The 19,632-nt window shown below is 46.0% G+C and overlaps 1 pseudogene; it reads right to left on the minus strand.

Annotated features, from left to right (window-relative positions):
- Positions 18,601 to 19,251, minus strand: Uqcc1-ps1 (ubiquinol-cytochrome c reductase complex assembly factor 1, pseudogene 1; annotated as a pseudogene).

A 19,632-nucleotide genomic window follows, 5' to 3' on the forward strand; every position in this document is an offset into this window, starting at 1 on the left:
TCCCCATGATCGGCTCCAAGCAGACCCCATCCATTTCTGAGAGATTTAACACCATGCATGTCTGTCAGAACTGAAGTCTGAGTAACTGCTCCCCAGCCATACACCAGCTTCTCTCTAGTGTCAGGACACGCACACATGCACACGCACACCACCCAACCAGCACTGTATATGAGTAAGCCTGCAACTCCTCACAATGACTCTTAGTGAGATACAGTAAGAGATGGGCCAATCACAGAGTCACAACCAACAATGGGATTTTTCTCCCTGACAGGAAGCAACTTAAGAAAGTAAGGGTTTATTTTGGCCTTGGCGTTCAGAGGGCAAGGACAGCATGGAAGGAGGTGACGCTGGCAAGCAGGGTGTGTAGCAATTGGTTTCACTGCATCGACAATCTCCGGGGCCTCCTAAGGACCCACTGCCTCCAGCCAGGCCACACATCCCTGAGTCTCAGCTTAGACAGCACTGCCCGAAAGGACCAAGGCTTCAGACACACGAGACAGTACAAGGCATTCAACCCATGACGGAGACACTTTCCCCTTAATAAAGCAGTGGGAACAGTGGTAATAGGGACCCAGGAAGCTTGGTGCTGTCCGGGATATAAGTGCTGGCATTTACTAGTTAGGAAGTAAGTGAGGGAGCTTCAGTGGCCGTAGGACCTGAACCGTAGTCTTCTTCAATAACATTTGGCTTTCACAGACCTCATCTCTACATCAGGATTCACGTTAAATTAAGACCAATGGGTTTAAAGAACATAGTCCCACAAGACACTTAGATGCTGCAACAAGATGCTGTTTCCAACATGTGAGGACCATCTGGGGCCTCAGAGGAAGAAGCGTCATCATAATGTCCCCTCAGGCCTTCCTCAGAAGCCGGGGATTCCTAAAGCCAGCGACTTGATATAACAAAACAATGAAGAACTGCCCGTCAGTCCACAGCCCATAAACACAAGAGGCGTCCTTCAAGTGGGCATGAGAGATGGAGCAATTTCTTCTTGCTCTCCAACAAAATGCCTTGGTTGCATCATTTATAAACCACAGAAACGAGCCTCCTGTACCACAGAAGCTTGGCCAGTGTCTTAGTCAGGGTTCGTATTCCTGCACAAACATCATGACCAAGAAGCAAGCTGGGGAGGAAAGGGTTTATTCAGCTTACACTTCCACATTGCTGTCCATCACCAAAGGAAGTCAGGACAGGAACTCACACAGGGCAGGAAGCAGGAGCTGATGCAGAGGCCATGGAAGGGTGTTATTTACTCTCTTGCTTCCCCTGGCTTGCTCAGCTTGCTTTCTTATAGAACCCAGGACCATCAGCCCAGGGAGGGCACCACCCACAATGGGCTGGGTCCTCCCCCTTGATCACTAGTTGAGAAAATGCCTTACAGCTGGATCTCATGAAGTCATTTCCACAACTGAGGCTCCTTCTCTATGATAACTCCAGTTTGTGTCAAGTTGACACACAAAACCAGCCAGTACAGCCAGTTAATATCAAGGTACCAAGAGGGTAGAAGGAGGGTGCCATCTCTCTCTAACAGCAGTCTGCTGCCCAAAGGCTGCCAAGGGAGGGACTGAGCCCAGGAGCTGAATCCTCAGAGCTCTTTTCTAGAGGCAACCCCTTCCATCATCATCATGAACCCCAAGACTTCATCACCTCCTAAAGGTCCCACCTATTAATACCATTGTATTGGGGTTGAAGTTTCAATAGGGATCTGGATACACTCACACCTGAAGCATAGGCAAAGCAGGTTTCCCATCATTGTGCTCTGCCTGAGGGGAGTCCTTCAGGGTCAGCCAGACAGTAGGCAGAAGTCTGGGGGTCTCCAGTGAGCATGTGACAGATGCCAGACTCCTCTGAAGTGAAGGCAGTTCGAGGTCATCCTCTCTACAGCCAGTTCTAGACTAGGCTGTGCTCCATGAGACACTGTCTCAATCCAAAAAGTAAATTAACAGTATTCTGTGACACAGCACAATAAAGCTATCTGGGCTTTTGTTTTCTGCACGATTTTTATCATAATTATAACGAGCCCGTTAGTTATTAGTATTTGCCTAAGTGTACACACATCTTCGAAGGTAGCATTAGCAACTGAGGAGAGGTTCAGAGCCCTTTTCCATGTTCTTGAGCTATACTGCTGTAACTGTCTTTAAGATTGTGTGTGTGCATATGTGTGTCTGTGTGCGCCTGTGTTTATGTGTAAGTGTATTTGTGTGTGTGTGTGTATTTGTGTGTGTGTATCTGTGTTTATGTCTGTGTCTGTGTGTTTTTGTGTGTATATCTGTGTGTGTCTGTGTCTGTGTGTCAGTCTGTATGTGTCTATATATTAGTGTGTGTTTTTGTGTGTGTGTCTGTATTTGTATCTCTTGGTCTGTGTGTTTGTATATCTGTGTGTCTGTCTGTGTCTATGTGTCTGAAGCCAGGGGAGAGTGTCCGAAGTGTGAGCTGGGAATGAACTCTGGTCCTCTTCGAGAGCAGCAAGCACTCCACTGAGCTGTCTCTCCAGCCTCCAAGAACTGACCAGCCAACCAGTCACCTCTCCTCAGAACCGTCATGACTCCACTGCTGTGAACTGTTAATGGATGACCAGGGAAGAAAGACCAAGTTCACTTAGATTTTGAACCTTTGGAAGGTTTGTCTACGCTCAATTTTCTATCTCACAAGTATGGTGAGACTCCTCAGTTCCAAACGCATTTAACTGAGGATTCTTCCCATCAGTTACCATACATCGCTGTGACGTCTGCTACTGACACACGCAGCCGTCTCTAGCTGGTAGAACACATTTCAAAGATTGTGGGGCAGAAATCAAAGGCTCCTAAAGCTATTCCTGGCGAGGCCATAATTCCATTTTGAAAGGACAACTAGCAAGCTAAGGTCAAGCTGAAAGGACACGGATAGTGAAGGTAAACAATTTTTTAAAAAATTGAGCAAAAAATAAAAACTAGGGTGGGTGACCAACTTACCAGGGATGACCCAGTATCCTCTAGAGAAGGGGCGTAATATTTGAGATGGATCTGAGGGGGGATCAAAGCCTGCTGTAGTGTGCCCAAATGAAGAGCGTCCCAGGTAGAGGCAGTTCACGAAGTCAAAAAGGGTCTTCGGGAGGTTGGCGGAAACACAGAGATTTGATGAAGTCATGCAAGGTTTGTGGGCCATGCCAAGCATTTAAATCGAGATTTGATTTCTTATTGCTATATAAAAACACTACATCAAAAGTGAATGTTTTAAAAGTTAAACATCTCATTTCTAAAAGAACAACTCCTAGTCCCTTCCAGCACAGTCCATCTACTTCACCAGCAGGGACACGCCTCTCAGATCCACACACCCAGTCCTGTCAGGCTGGAGCAAGGTCAGGCAGAGCAAGTCCTCTGGACGCAGCTGACCATACTCCCCGGCAGTGTGGAGATGCTGGCATGCTCTCTCACCTCAGAGCCCGGCACCTCTCCCCCTGCCCCCACCTTCCTCAACTTGGACAGTCACTACACACCTCCATTTTCCCATCTGTGTCAAACAGTTGTAAGACGTATATGATGAAGGACTGAGGATTCTGGACCACAGGGAAGGAGGTCACCGGAGAAGGAGCTCCGTGTGAATCTCTGAGAGTATCTCCTGTAGGGTACTCCCCTCCCCCAAGGCAGGAGGAGGCAGGCTCTGCTCCAGCTTCCCCCAACTCTGGGTTCCACGGCTCGCTCAGCCCAGGGCATGGCAGTAAGATCTGAGGCCAGGTGTCCTTGAGGGTCTCTATGGCCTGCTGGAACACTGCTGAGTGGCCTTTACAACAGGCCCCACCCTCGCACACACACCCCCAGCTTCCGGGATACAGGACCTCTGGGTACTGTTTCAAGTCCCTTCTGTTGCACAGAAGATGAGCCCTTCGCTCTGCCTCGAGGCCAACTGGGGATGCAGGGCTTACATCTGTGCCAACTCCTATTCCCCACCCGTCTTTGTCACCCGGTGTCCATGTGGCCCTCCTGGCTTCATTACTGTTTACGCTTTTAAATTATACAAGTGTATTCCCTTCGAAAATCTGAATAGGAGCTGGGAGATGGCTTAGTTGGGGAAATGTCAGCTGCACAATCATGACCAACTAAGTTTAGCCCCCAGACCTGCATAAAGGTAGGCAGGTGCCATTTGTCTATAATATACACTGTGGAAGGAGAGACGGGATCCCTGGGATCTCTGGTCCAACAGTCTGATCCCATAGGCCATCTTCCAGTTCAGTGAGAGACACCCTGTCTCAAAAAACAAAGGTAAATAGAAACTGAGAAAAGACATCTGAGGTTGACCCCTGACCTCCACACATATCCATCCACACATATCCATCCACACATTTACACACTTATCCATCCACACATATCGATCCACACACACCATTTTTTTAAAAAAAAACACCCAAATAATAAAATATGAGTAGTAAAAGTTGAAAACTTGATTTCCACCCAATTTTCTTTCCATCTCCAGGAATAAAAGTGAGCTGGCCATCAGCCAAGAATCTTTCATGAATTCTCTATTCCTAAGAGTCTCTACTCGAATTCAGAGGACGTTGGGAGTAACAGCCACAGAATGGTTTCGCTATTCAGGCTTAACATAGGAATTTAATCTCACCAGTAAGGCACGCTCTCTGAACCCTGGCAGAGTATTCTGCAAGTTTGGCTGTAGTACAATTTTTTTTTAACAAATTTTTCTTTTGTAGATAACTCAGTTTCTTTTAAATTCTCTACTCCTATGGAGAAAGCTAAGGGAAAACGCCCCTGGGCTCAGAACGTTATACAACTCTGCAGGAACTTCTGTGATGCACGGTCCAGGTCTGCACAAACTGTACATACTGGTTCTCTCCTCGTCAGTTATTTGTCCCTGTTATTGAGTCAGAGTCTCAGTGTGTCTGTCTGTCTGTCTCTCTCTCTCTCTCTCCCTCTATCCCCTCTCCCTCCCTCCCTCTCCCCCTCCCCCTCTCTTTCTCTGTCTCTCCCCCTCCCCCCTCCCTCCTCTGCCCCCTCTCCTCCCCCTCCTCTTCCCCTCTCCCTCCCCTCTCTCCCTCCCTCTCCCTCTCTCCCTCTCCTCCCCCTCTCCCTCTCTCTTGTCCAGTTTCTCCCCCAAAAGAGTACCAGCTGCTCTTGTAGAGGACCCAGGTTTGGTTCCCAGCACCAACATGGTAGTCCACAAACCATCCCTAACTCTGGATCCAGTGGATCCAATTCTAACCTCTGAGTGCACCAGGCTTGCACAAGGTACCCGTATATACCCACAGGCAAAACACTCAGACATATAAAGTAAATGTGTCTTTTTTGAAAGCTCACCCTGCCACAAGAGTTAGGAAAAGGCTACATCCCACAGTTCCAAGACCCAGTCACCTGGTGATCTGGTCGTCTGTCTCATGCTGTGAATTTCTGGAATGTGTGTGTGTATCTAGGGGGAATGTGTCTCTTAACTTTGTCTTTTTCAAAATATCCTTGGCCATTCTTCAGTCCAAACTGGTTTCTTTCCCAGAAAAACTCTAAACCCACCCAGGTTTTGCACAAACATGGCCACCTTGCCTGCACTGCTGCTGGGAGAAAAGTTCTCCAACTTGCTTTGTGGGCAAAAACCTCCTTTAACCCATTAGGCCAGAGAGGTTGTGGGGGACCATGGTACTGTCCGTCTGTCTGTCCTTTCAGCACCCCACGGGGCTTGTCCTCAACAGAAACTTATATAACCATATCTAATGAACACACAGAGTAATCTGATCCTCCTGTCTGCCCCCTCAGTGCAGAGATTATGAGCTTTATTTAAAGCCCCCTCCTAGTCTGGGGCACCCAGGTCACGACGTTGCCCACCACACACGCTATGGACGCCCCTCCCTTTTCTCTTTATATTTCTTTTTTTTTTTTTTCCGGAGCTGGGGACCGAACCCAGGGCCTTGAGCTTGCTAGGCAAGTGCTCTACCACTGAGCTAAATCCCCAACCCCTCTCTTTATATTTCTTAATGTTGCTAATTTCATTCACTTCCCCCGGGGCATTGGTGGTCCAGACCTTTAATCCCAGCATTCGAGGAGGCTGAGACAGGTGGACCTCCGTGAGTTTGAGAACAGCCAGGACTACACTGAAAAATCCTGTCTCCCAAGTTTCTAACTCCCAACAGGTCAGAGGACTAAGAACCAGTGTCTGTCAGCCATGTTCCCTCTCCTGCTAAACCCAGAGGTGAACAAACAACAGATTAGCTCTCCTTCCTGTGTGGATGCCTTGAGTCTCTCCATATTGAGTCTAATGTGAGTCTGAGCATCCATAGCTCCTATGTACATGTGGAAGGGAGGGGACATCTTTGAGTGGAGCCCTCAGCTGCCATCTTGTTTGAGACCGTTGACTATTTTGCTGTTGCACTGAGTAAGCCAGGCTAACCCGCCCACAGGTTTCCAGAATTCTCCTGATTCTTATCTCCCATCTCCCTCTAGAAGTGCTGGAATGATAGGTGCGTGTCACCACATCTGGGTTCACATGGGTTCTAGGGACTTGAACTCAGATCCTTAAACGCACATAGCGAGCGCTTTACTTACTGATCCATCTTTCCAGGGCCCTCTTCATTTTTGTTTTATTATATTTGTCAGGTTTACTTAGTGGGTGTGTCATGTACACATACACTTACCAGCCATTAGCCGTAGGTGTAGAAATCAGAGCTGTTGGGAGTCTGTCCTCCTTTTTCTGTGTGGGATTTGAGGATGGAAATTAGGAGATTAGGCTAAGTGCCTTAAGCTACTGCACTGTTACAGAATATTCTATCACACTGTGAACCCCTTGACACACACATTTAATTCCTCTGGCTGGACACGCCCTTAGTCCACACCTTTAATCTCAAACAATGAAGGATAAGTGAGTTTGTAGAAGGGAGCACCCACGTTTGAAAATGATGTCTAATTGAGGGGCAGACAAAGTGACGAATCAGAGAAAGATTTGACAGAATAGGATACACCCAACTCTCACAAGGAGAGACAGGAAAGAGAAGCTACTTGAGGGAGCAATGCACAGGAGGGAGAGGGACTGTTCTACTAGGACAGTTGTATAGAGACAGGCTGAAGAGAGAACAAACTAAACACAGGTGGAGACAGATGAGCTAGGGAATGAGAAGGAACCAGAAAATTAGAACAGATTGCCAGAGTTAGTTAGAGCAATTCAGTCAGAAGCTGGGGGACAAGCCACATTGAATCAGTTATCTTGTAGAAGAGTTTGAGCAAAACACAGCTGAGCTTAATCAGCCAGCCAAAGCTCAAAAAAGCACTAGAAAGTGTGAGCTTATTCAACAGTTAAGTCTCAGAGGCTGAAAACATTGTAGGCCTAGATAAGATTGCACAGAGGCTAGAAGCTTCTAGAACTAAGCCAAGGTTAGCAGACAGAGGCAATAAGCTTTCCAAGATGACAATTACTACAGGAGAATCATCCTTGTTTCTCCTGCCTCTACTTTTGAATTATAATTTTCTCAGATATAGGGTGTATAGCTGAGAGGCTGAGAGATGTTCTTTTGTTTTCTTTAATAACTTGAAAAATGTGTCGCTAACTTCTGGTGTTCATGGTAAGACAGAACATGTCTTAGTCTTTATATTGTTGTGAAGAGATACCATGACCACAGCAACTCTTATAAAGGAAAACATTTAACTGGGGCTGGCTTACGTATGGTTCAGAGGTTTAGTCCATTATCCTTACGGGAGGAAGCATGTCAGCATACAAGCAGAAGTGGTGCTGGAGAAGCAGCTGAGAGTTCTAAATCTTGCTCGGAAGGCAGCAGAAGGAAACAGTGTTGCAGTGGGCATAGCTAGAGCATATGACACCTCAAAGCCCGCCCCCACAATGACATACTTCCTCCAACAAGGCCACACCTACTCTAACAAGGCCACACCTCCTAAAAGTGCCACTCCCTATATCCAAGCATTCAGACACATGAGTCTATGGAGGACCATACCTATTCAAACCAACGTATCTTCTGTCATCCAACTGGTCCTCTACAGGCACTGTGTTACTCTCTGGCTGTTTTAAGATTATTTTTTATGCTTCCTGGTTGCTGCCACCGCAGAGAGCCCTTGGGCAGCACCCCGCGAGCAAACTTGAGCCTCGGGACCACAGGTAAGACCAACTTGTCTGCTGCAAGAGAGCTGCCTGGTGAGATTGGGACACACAGAGGCAGAGTTCATCTAGGACCGGGCACGTCCTGTGTTTGCCGGAGGTCCCACGCCCGCGGATCCCGGGCCCGCAGCAGCTCTCTGCTCCCAGACCCTGTGGGAAAGAGACCTCACCGCCTGATCAGGTGGGCACTCCTGAGGCTGCAGAGCGGAAGAGACCACCAACAGTGCCCACCCCTGCCCACATCCCTGGCCCAAGAGGAAACTGTATAAGGCCTCTGGGCTCCCGTGGGGGAGGGCCCAGGAGCGGCAGGACCCCTGCCTGAGACACCACCGGAACCTGAGGGAAACAGACCGGATAAACAGTTCTCTGCACCCAAATCCCGTGGGAGGGAGAGCTGAACCTTCAGAGAGGCAGACAAGCCTGGGAAACCAGAAGAGACTGCTCTCTGTACATACATCTCGGACGCCAGAGGAAAACACCAAAGGCCATCTGGAACCCTGGTGCACTGAAGCTCCCGGAAGGGGCGGCACAGGTCTTCCTGGTTGCTGCCGCCACAGAGAGCCCTTGGGCAGCACCCCGCGAGCAAACTTGAGCCTCGGGACCACAGGTAAGACCAACTTGTCTGCTGCAAGAAAGCTGCCTGGTGAACTCAAGACACAGGCCCACAGGAACAGCTGAAGACCTGTAGAGAGGAAAAACTACACACCCGAAAGCAGAACACTCTGTCCCCATAACTGACTGAAAGAGAGGAAAACAGGTCTACAGCACTCCTGACACACAGGCTTATAGGACAGTCTAGCCACTGTCAGAAATAGCAGAACAAAGTAACACTAGAGATAATCTGATGGCGAGAGGCAAGCGCAGGAACCCAAGCAACAGAAATCAAGACTACATGCCATCATCGGAGCCCAATTCTCCCACCAAAACAAACATGGAATATCCAAACACACCAGAAAAGCAAGATCTAGTTTCAAAATCATATTTGATCATGATGCTGGAGGACTTCAAGAAAGACATGAACACACTTAGGGAAACACAGGAAAACATTAATAAACAAGTAGAAGCCTACAGAGAGGAATCGCAAAAATCCCTGAAAGAATTCCAGGAAAACACAATCAAACAGTTGAAGGAATTAAAAATGGAAATAGAAGCAATCAAGAAAGAACACATGGAAACAACCCTGGATATAGAAAACCAAAAGAAGAGACAAGGAGCTGTAGATACCAAGCCTCACCAACAGAATTCAAGAGATGGAAGAGAGAATCTCAGGAGCAGAAGATTCCATAGAAATCATTGACTCAACTGTCAAAGATAATGTAAAGCGGAAAAAGCTACTGGTCCAAAACATACAGGAAATCCAGGACTCAATGAGAAGATCAAACCTAAGGATAATAGGTATAGAAGAGAGTGAAGACTCCCAGCTCAAAGGACCAGTAAATATCTTCAACAAAATCATAGAAGAAAACTTCCCTAACCTAAAAAAAGAGATACCCATAGGCATACAAGATGCCTACAGAACTCCAAATAGATTGGACCAGAAAAGAAACACCTCCCGTCACATAATAGTCAAAACACCAAATGCACAAAATAAAGAAAGAATATTAAAAGCAGTAAGGGAAAAAGGTCAAGTAACATATAAAGGCAGACCTATCAGAATCACACCAGACTTCTCGCCAGAAACTATGAAGGCCAGAAGATCCTGGACTAATGTCATACAGACCCTAAGAGAACAAAAATGCCAGCCCAGGTTACTGTATCCTGCAAAACTCTCAATTAACATAGATGGAGAAACCAAGATATTCCATGACAAAACCAAATTTACACAATATCTTTCTACAAATCCAGCACTACAAAGGATAATAAATGGTAAAGCCCAACATAAGGAGGCAAGCTATACCCTAGAAGAAGCAAGAAACTAATCGTCTTGGCAACAAAACAAAGAGAATGAAAGCACACAAACATAACCTCACATCCAAATATGAATATAACGGGAAGCAATAACCACTATTCCTTAATATCTCTCAACATCAATGGCCTCAACTCCCCAATAAAAAGAAATAGATTAACAAACTGGATACGCAACGAGGACCCTGCATTCTGCTGCCTATAGGAAACACACCTCAGAGACAAAGACAGACACTACCTCAGAGTGAAAGGCTGGAAAACAACTTTCCAAGCAAATGGTCAGAAGAAGCAAGCTGGAGTAGCCATTCTAATATCAAATAAAATCAATTTTCAACTAAAAGTCATCAAAAAAGATAAGGAAGGACACTTCATATTCATCAAAGGAAAAATCCACCAAGATGAACTCTCAATCCTAAATATCTATGCCCCAAATACAAGGGCACCTACATACGTAAAAGAAACCTTACTAAAGCTCAAAACACACATTGGACCTCACACAATAATAGTGGGAGATTTCAACACCCCACTCTCATCAATGGACAGATCATGGAAACAGAAATTAAACAGAGATGTAGACAGACTAAGAGAAGTCATGAGCCAAATGGACCTAACGGATATTTATAGAACATTCTATCCTAAAGCAAAAGGATATACCTTCTTCTCAGCTCCTCATGGTACTTTCTCCAAAATTGACCATATAATTGGTCAAAAAACGGGCCTCAACAGGTACAGAAAGATAGAAATAATCCCATGCGTGCTATCGGACCACCACGGCCTAAAACTGGTCTTCAATAACAATCAAGGAAGAATGTCCACATATACTTGGAAATTGAACAATGCTCTACTCAATGATAACCTGGTCAAGGAAGAAATAAAGAAAGAAATTAAAAACTTTTTAGAATTTAATGAAAATGAAGGTACAACATACCCAAACTTATGGGACACAATGAAAGCTGTGCTAAGAGGAAAACTCATAGCGCTGAGTGCCTGCAGAAAGAAACAGGAAAGAGCATATGTCAGCAGCTTGACAGCACACCTAAAAGATCTAGAACAAAAAGAAGCAAATACACCCAGGAGGAGTAGAAGGCAGGAAATAATCAAACTCAGAGCTGAAATCAACCAAGTAGAAACAAAAAGGACCATAGAAAGAATCAACAGAACCAAAAGTTGGTTCTTTGAGAAAATCAACAAGATAGATAAACCCTTAGCCAGACTAACGAGAGGACACAGAGAGTGCGTCCAAATTAACAAAATCAGAAATGAAAAGGGAGACATAACAACAGATTCAGAGGAAATTCAAAAAATCATCAGATCTTACTACAAAAACCTATATTCAACAAAACTTGAAAATCTTCAGGAAATGGACAATTTCCTAGACAGATACCAGGTACCGAAGTTAAATCAGGAACAGATAAACCAGTTAAACAACCCCATAACTCCTAAGGAAATAGAAGCAGTCATTAAAGGTCTCCCAACCAAAAAGAGCCCAGGTCCAGACGGGTTTAGTGCAGAATTCTATCAAACCTTCATAGAAGACCTCATACCAATATTATCCAAACTATTCCACAAAATTGAAACAGATGGATCACTACCAAATACCTTCTACGAAGCCAAAATTACTCTTATACCTAAACCACACAAAGACACAACAAAGAAAGAGAACTTCAGACCAATTTCCCTTATGAATATCGACGCAAAAATACTCAACAAAATTCTGGCAAACCGAATCCAAGAGCACATCAAAACAATCATCCACCATGATCAAGTAGGCTTCATCCCAAGCATGCAGGGATGGTTTAATATACGGAAAACCATCAACGTGATCCATTATATAAACAAACTGAAAGAACAGAACCACATGATCATTTCATTAGATGCTGAGAAAGCATTTGACAAAATTCAACACCCCTTCATGATAAAAGTCCTGGAAAGAATAGGAATTCAAGGCCCATACCTAAACATAGTAAAAGCCATATACAGCAAACCAGTTGCTAACATTAAACTAAATGGAGAGAAACTTGAAGCAATCCCACTAAAATCAGGGACTAGACAAGGCTGCCCACTCTCTCCCTACTTATTCAATATAGTTCTTGAAGTTCTAGCCAGAGCAATCAGACAACAAAAGGATGTCAAGGGGATACAGATCGGAAAAGAAGAAGTCAAAATATCACTATTTGCAGATGACATGATAGTATATTTAAGTGATCCGAAAAGATCCACCAGAGAACTACTAAAGCTGATAAACAACTTCAGCAAAGTGGCTGGGTATAAAATTAACTCAAATAAATCAGTTGCCTTCCTCTATACAAAAGAGAAACAAGCCGAGAAAGAAATTAGGGAAACAACACCCTTCATAATAGACCCAAATAATATAAAGTACCTCGGTGTGACTTTAACAAAGCAAGTAAAAGATCTGTACAATAAGAACTTCAAGACACTGAAGAAGGAAGTTGAAGAAGACCTCAGAAGATGGAAAGATCTCCCATGCTCATGGATTGGCAGGATTAATATAGTAAAAATGGCCATTTTACCAAAAGCAATCTACAGATTCAATGCAATCCCCATCAAAATACCAATCCAATTCTTCAAAGAGTTAGACAGAACAATTTGCAAATTCATCTGGAATAACAAAAAACCCAGGATAGCTAAAGCTATCCTCAACAATGAAAGGACTTCAGGGGGAATCACTATCCCTGAACTCAAGCAGTATTACAGAGCAATAGTGATAAAAACTGCATGGTATTGGTACAGAGACAGACAGATAGACCAATGGAACAGAATTGAAGACCCAGAAATGAACCCACACACTGATGGTCACTTGATTTTTGACAAAGGAGCCAAAACCATCCAATGGAAAAAAGATAGCATTTTCAGCAAATGGTGCTGGTTCAACTGGAGGTCAACATGTAGAAGAATGCAGATCGATCCATGCTTATCACCCTGTACAAAGCTTAAGTCCAAGTGGATCAAGGACCTCCACATCAAAGCAGACACACTCAAACTAATAGAAGAAAAACTAGGGAAGCATCTGGAACACATGGGCACTGGAAAAAATTTCCTGAACAAAACACCAATGGCTTACGCTCTAAGATCAAGAGTTGACAAATGGGATCTCATAAAACTGCAAAGCTTCTGTAAGGCAAAGGACACTGTGGTTAGGACAAAACGGCAACCAACAGATTGGGAAAAGATCTTTACCAATCCTACAACAGATAGAGGCCTTATATCCAAAATATACAAAGAACTCAAGAAGTTAGACCACAGGGAAACAAATAACCCTATTAAAAAATGGGGCTCAGAGCTAAACAAAGAATTCACAGCTGAGGAATGCCGAATGGCGGAGAAACACCTAAAGAAATGTTCAACATCTTTAGTCATAAGGGAAATGCAAATGAAAACAACCCTGAGATTTCACCTCACACCAGTGAGAATGGCTAAGATCAAAAACTCAGGGGACAACAGATGCTGGCGAGGATGTGGAGAAAGAGGAACACTCCTCCATTGTTGGTGGGATTGCAAACTGGTACAACCATTCTGGAAATCAGTCTGGAGGATCCTCAGAAAATTGGACATTGAACTGCCTGAGGATCCAGCTATACCTCTCTTGGGCATATACCCAAAAGATGCCCCAACATATAAAAAAGACACGTGCTCCACTATGTTCATTGCAGCCTTATTTATAATAGCCAGAAGCTGGAAAGAACCCAGATGCCCTTCAACAGAGGAATGGATACAGAAAATGTGGTACATCTACACAATGGAATATTACTCAGCTATCAAAAACAACGACTTTATGAAATTCGTAGGCAAATGGCTGGAACTGGAAAATATCATCCTGAGTGAGCTAACCCAAACACAGAAAGACATACATGGTATGCACTCACTGATAAGTGGCTATTAGCCCAAATACTTGAATTACCCTAAATGCCTAGAACAAATGAAACTCAAGACAGATGATCAAAATGTGAATGGTTCACTCCTTCTTTAAAAGGGGAACAAGAATACCCTTGGCAGGGAAGAGAGAGGCAAAGATTAAAACAGAGACTAAAGGAACACCCATTCAGAGTCTGCCCCACATGTGGCCCATGCATATACAGCCATCCAATTAGACAAGATGGATGAAGCAAAGAAGTGCAGACCGACAGGAGCCGGATGTAGATCGCTCCTGAGAGACACAGCCAGAATACAGCAAATACAGAGGCGAATACCAGCAGCAAACCACTGAACTGAGAATAGGACCCCCGTTGAAGGAATCAGAGAAAGAACTGGAAGAGCTTGAAGGGGCTCGAGACCCCATATGTACAACAATGCCAAGCAACCAGAGCTTCCAGGGACTAAGCCACTACCTAAAGACTATACATGGACTGACCCTGGACTCTGACCTCATAGGTAGCAATGAATATCCTAGTAAGAGCACCAGTGGAAGGGGAAGCCCTGGGTCCTGCTAAGACTGAACCCCCAGTGAACTAGACTGTTGGGGGGAGGGCGGCAATGGGGGGAGGGTGGGGAGGGGAACACCGATAAGAAAGGGGAGGGGGGAGGGGGATGTTTGCCCGGAAACTGGGAAAGGGAATAACACTCGAAATGTATATAAGAAATACTCAAGTTAATAAAAGAAAAAAAAATAATTATTAAAAAAAAAGATTATTTTTTATACCGTTAGGTTTTCAGTTGAATTACTCTGTATTTGGTTTGATTTGTTTCAGTTTAACCTATGACTTAACTTACTCTCAGGACTAGGTTTTATGTCTCTGGCCAAGTCCGGGAGATTGACAGACGACATTTGGGGACATTTGAGCCCCACCTTCTTCCCATTTTCTTCTGGAACTCTAAGGATACGACTGTCAGATAACCTCCCTGTGCAGATGAGTGCTCTCCCAGGCTGCCGGGGATCCTGCTTTTCTATTTATTTTCATTGTGTTTTTCTCCAGTTTTTGAATACATCCCACTAAGGTCTTTACATTCTTGGCTTCTGTCTCCTGCGGTCTCTGCTTTAGCGCTGAGTCTGTCCTGTCCAACAGGTTTTTTGTTTCAGCTGTGTTTCTTAGTCCAACAGTTTCCATATTTTTACAGCATCTGTTTCTTCGCTAAGGCCTTGGCCGAGGCTGGTTTTCATTTGTCTCAAGGGAGTCTGTCGAAGCATTCTTATGGTGACCCTTTAAAGCCATGTGAAATAATGTCAACACATTTCTTCTCGGTACTTGCACGTGTGGGTTGTTCTGGTTTTTTTTGTTTGTTTTGTTTTCTCATTTAGGTTTGGACTCTCTGAGTTTTGAGAGGACCAGTGGTATTGTCTCCTGGACACCCTGGCTGTTCCACTCTGGGACTCTTGGTGGGATTTCAGTCTCCTGTCTTAGCGGAGACTCCTCTAGAATTCTCTCTCTAGAGTGTAGGCTGACTTCTGGCCTGCATCTGTGCACCAGGCTTCTGATATGGTTGTGTTTCCGGCCCCTGGGGTGTTGCTCACTCTACCACTTCCTCTGGCATTTCGAGGGCCCTCCCTCAGTCTCTGCTGTCGCTCTCTGGACAGACTGAAGTTGCGTCTCGGTCCCAGCTGCTATAGCAAGGCCACCTTCTGCCATGGCAGATGGGAAGAAATGAAACCTTGGGCCTACATCCCCTGAGGCAATTAGACGCTAAGCCAGGCAACAGTGGGTTTGTTTTATGCTGTCCAAGAGATGACTGATCCGATGGTCAGTTACCCAGTTCTGGAGAGGAGGTCGGGCAGTCCAGCAGGCATTTGAAGATAAAGGAGGGCACCTACTTGTGCCCTGTTGTGGAGTTTCCCAGGCAACTCGTTGCCTTCTCTTGCCCTATGTCTGTCAGGGGTTTCATACCTCTCTGTCATCCAGTCTGGGGTCCTCTGGAAAAGCAAAGGAGGACCCAGGCATTGCAACCTTGCCTCACCTGGTGTTCTAGGCCCTCTCACCATCTAGCCTTCTTCCAGAGAATGCTATCCAGACCATCCATTTGTTTCTTTCTTTCTTTTTTTTTTTTTTTTTTTTGGTTCTTTTTTTCGGAGCTGGGGACCGAACCCAGGGCCTTGCGCTTCCTAGGCAAGCGCTCTACCACTGAACTAAATCCCCAACCCCCATCCATTTGTTTCTTTTTGTTCTGCCAGGGAGACCCTGAACTGTGATCCTCCTGCCTCGGTATCCCAGATGCTCGGTGGGCTGGTTACTTTTAAATGTGGATTTGCCACAATCTAGAATTGTCTGAGAAGAGAATCTCAGTTGAGTTTTGCCCAGATGAAACTGGCCTTTGGGCCATGTCTAGCAGGAGGCAGTCTTAGTCCTTAAGTGATGGGACAGGGCAGCCCACTGCGGGAAGAAGAGTCCTTCCTTTAGGTAGATTGTTCTGAGTTACCTAAGAAAGCTACCCAGGCAGGAGCCAGCAAGCAACATGGTCTATGGTTCCAGCCTCATTTATTTGGCTGTGAGGTGAGTTCCTTGGTCAGAGGGAAAAGTGTGTGGAATAGCAAGCCGGCCCGCCTTCGGGTTCTATACCCTGCCTGGCTTAGGTCCTAGAACCCTGTCTATGGGTTGTGAGGAATGAAGAAAATATAGGCACATGGGCGTTCATACAGAAAAGGAGGGGGTGGGGCTCTGCCCTCTGATGACGTGACACCTACTGGGGCCACAACCCAGAAATGCTGTGATCTGTCCTCCAGAGGAGACTGCTCAGACACGAGTTCAAGCCAATACAAAGTCCTTACTGGCCAGCCATCGACTGCAATGAATGTTCCAGGCCCAAGTGTAGTCTGAACCTTTCTCCAGGTGAGCTTTCAGGCACAAAAACTGCGTCCTGAGTTGACACACCTCAGTTAGCATGAACAGTGAGCCTGAAGCAGAACCACGGGAGCCAAAAAGCAAGGTCCAGTGCATTTAGGCGCTTTCCCAGAGCCATGGGCTTTGATGGACTAAGTCTTGGCTCTCATTTTAGCAGGTGTTGCTGCTTACCTGCTGGGCCTGCGTGGTACCACGTTGGTTGTGCTGATGTCTGCAGGCCTGCTAAGCCTATGGGCCTGTGACAGAACCTTATTAGGCACAGCGTATGGGGCAGGGTTCAGTAGTCATAGAAGGAGATCTCTGTAAATGAGCAGCTATATCCTGAAGACAATTCCACAGCAGAAAGCGGCAGTTGCTATTTTTGCACACACTGGTCAAACATTCCCGCTCAGAACCCTGAGGAAAGCTTTGCCAATCCTCTGGGCCTCAGCCAGGGGAGGCTTTGCCACCCCCACAGAGCCTTGGAGTCCCTGACGTGGCACATCCATGTCAACACGTGCAGTCAGGATTTCACACACACAGCCTTCCTCCTACATTCAAGTTCCTGCCTCGACTTCCCTCAGTGACGGACTGTGACCTGGAAACGCGAGCCAGATAAACTCTTCCCCCAAATTGCTTCTGGCCAGGGCGTTTGACATAGCCATGGCAACCAAACTGGACCGCTAGCACTGTCTCCTGTGACTGCAAGTGGGACTGAAGAGGAAGCAGTCATTTATGTTCCGTGGGCCGTTCCTTCCGTCCTCAGTGCAGAATGAGCTCTAATATCCGTGGACTGAGTGAATGAACGGGACGGTTTTCATACTCGGAGATGTCAGAACCCTACGAGCCTGCACCAGGCGACCGCAGACCCACCCTACCCTGTTGAGTAGATGCCTCCCAAGGCTGTGCGTAGCATCCTTGTGAGAAATAGTTGTGTAGAGCTAGTGACCTAAAAGTAGAGAGCTGCTATTGTCAGGTTAATGGCATTATTTTCAACTTAAACCCTCCCCAGACATCCTGCCATCCATCCCTCTACACCCCTTATCCATCCATCCATCTGCGCGCGTCTTGCCGGTCACCTTGAAAGATTCTTTTCTGTTCTTTGAAAGGATGAATCCTTGCTACTCACGAACCTGATGTCCTCAGCCAGATAGATTAGTCCCCTAACTGGACTGTCCCTAGAGAAAGACTCGAGGATCTACCATGCAGACATGATGGGACCTTTAACTCTCGTTCTTAATGGCACTGGAGTGACAAAGCTTCAGTGGGGTTTTAGTATACTAGGACGCCCAGATTCCTACTAAATTTCTTTCACCTCTCCTCCCCTTTGCTCAATAAATATTATGATGACTCTCACACTTGAACTTTCTTTTTTTTAAATAAAAATGTTTAAATGAGGTCGTAAATAACCTCACGGTGCACTACCAACTCCTCAGTGTGGGTTGCACAAAGGACCACACCAGCGAGGCTTTGTTTTCCTGAGTCTGAATCCTACTCCCCCGAAGGACACCCCACTTCTGCGTTTGAGACGCGGGGGTGCATAAGGGAGTCATTACAAACTGGGCTTTGGTGGGGCAGCTTTGATTTGACACTTTTGAAATACGATCTGGGTCACGGTGGTGAATGATGCCGACCTCTTTTGGGGCAACAGCGTCTGGACTTGATTATCTTAAGCCAGGCTGTGGGCGCTGTTATCCACACTCCGCCGTGACAGGGCTGCTGTGGCAGATCTTGTGTCCTGAAGTGATTGTCAGAGTGTACGGTTCTAAATGTTAAGAAGTGTCTTCTTAGGTCTTGGCTTTGTCGTCAGCTACCCAGGTTCCGAACCTTTGGACTCCACCTTTTTTTTTTTTTTTTTTTTTTTTTTTTTGGTGGGGAAACTGGGCAGTTTATTGACAGGCATCAGAAGACTGCGCGGTCAGGTCCATGGGCGGGACAGCACCCGAGTCCAGGCTCTGTGCTTCTCCTCGGGCCTTGTGGGCAGAAACTTCTCCTGCAGTTTCCTCCACACACTCTTATTCATCTCTTGAAACTCCTCCAAAGTGTCTGTGGACAGGATCAGCTTGGTTTTTTTTTTGTTTTTTTTGTTTTTTTTTTTTTGTTTTTTTTTTTTGTTTTTTTTTTTGGTTCTTTTTTTCGGAGCTGGGGACCGAACCCAGGGCCTTGCGCTTCCTAGGCAAGCGCTCTACCACTGAGCTAAATCCCCAGCCCGACAGGATCAGCTTGTACTCTTCCACGGACAGGCCACTGAAGCTGGTGTCTCTGGGGCGAGGGTACTTGTACTTGTAGTAGTTTGAATGCAGTCGTGCTAAGCTCTCGTACATCTGATCACAGGCCTCGGGTTCTGCAATCTGGGTGTTCTCTCCCTCCCAAAAGGCCTGTGCTACCCACTGCCGCAGGTAAGCGCCCAAGTCCCGGCCCCGTTTGGTCTCGTCCACTGGCCATTCCTCACAGAGCTTAAGGAAACGCCGGTAGCGGAGAGCGGCCATCTTGGGCCCCGCTTTGGACTCCACCTTTTTTACCTTGCTTCTACTGGGGTGGCCTTCCTGCCACACAGATAATACCTCTAGCATCTTGTCAGTGTTCAGTCTTCTCCCTGAGAACAAATGACACTGAACAGATTATTCAATAAAAAAAAAAATGTATCCAGTGAATGAAAATGTATCCAGTGGAGAATAATCCCCTGCCACAGTGGGCTTCCGTGTCACATACACATCTGTGGTTAGGGACCTCCCTCTTCCGGTAGTGGAGAGATTCACACAGCATCTTTCCATCCCACTCATCCCCTACTGCAGTCAAACAAGAGGGTGTAAAGCTGGCCCATTCACAAGGTCTAGCCTTGTGTACATCCACAAGGTCCAACCTCGTGTACATACTGTTTTCT

Source organism: Rattus norvegicus, chromosome 17 (genome assembly GCF_021556685.1).
Source record: "Rattus norvegicus strain SHRSP/BbbUtx chromosome 17, alternate assembly SHRSP_T2T, whole genome shotgun sequence".
Lineage (NCBI taxonomy): Eukaryota > Metazoa > Chordata > Mammalia > Rodentia > Muridae > Rattus > Rattus norvegicus.